General features: G+C 39.7%; 1 pseudogene; it reads left to right on the forward strand.

Annotated features, from left to right (window-relative positions):
* Nucleotides 1–263: 263 nt before the first annotated feature.
* Nucleotides 264–516, forward strand: LOC115285232 (annotated as a pseudogene).
* The last annotated feature ends 33 nt before the right edge of the window (nt 517–549 follow it).

Below are 549 nucleotides of genomic sequence, written 5' to 3' on the forward strand. Positions count from 1 at the left end.
TCATGCTGTCTCTCTCTCTCTAAAATAAATAAAAACAGTAAAAAAAAAAAAGATAAAAAACAAAAAAACATTAAACAATAAGCGGATAATTGACTAATTTATAGCTTCCTTATCTATTCAGTAATTCATTACTCAATTTAAAGCTATACTTTAGAATCCCTCTGGTGATTACACCTGGCTTGGCCACTGCCCATGAGGTTAGACAGGCTGGATGGTGTCAGGCGGTGGCGATAGCTGGAGTGGTAGCCCTTTGTTGGTCCCAGTGACAATGGCAGTTTTCATGATGAGGTAGACATTGAGGGCTTCCAGTCTGATGAAGACTCAGTGATGTATTTCTACCCCTGCTTGTGTGGAGATGACTTCTCCACCACCAAGAAAGATTTGGAAACTGGGAAGGACGTGGCAGTGTGTTTTAGCTGTTCCCTCATTATAAAAGTCATTCCTGACCAAGGCCAGTTCATGTGTGGAGAAACAGTTCCAACTCCTTTGACCAACAAATAATTAGTTAAGTGCTGAAGAAAAATTTTAGGAATCCAAATGCTGAAAAGT

Source organism: Suricata suricatta, unplaced genomic scaffold (genome assembly GCF_006229205.1).
Source record: "Suricata suricatta isolate VVHF042 unplaced genomic scaffold, meerkat_22Aug2017_6uvM2_HiC HiC_scaffold_56509, whole genome shotgun sequence".
Taxonomy (NCBI): domain Eukaryota; kingdom Metazoa; phylum Chordata; class Mammalia; order Carnivora; family Herpestidae; genus Suricata; species Suricata suricatta.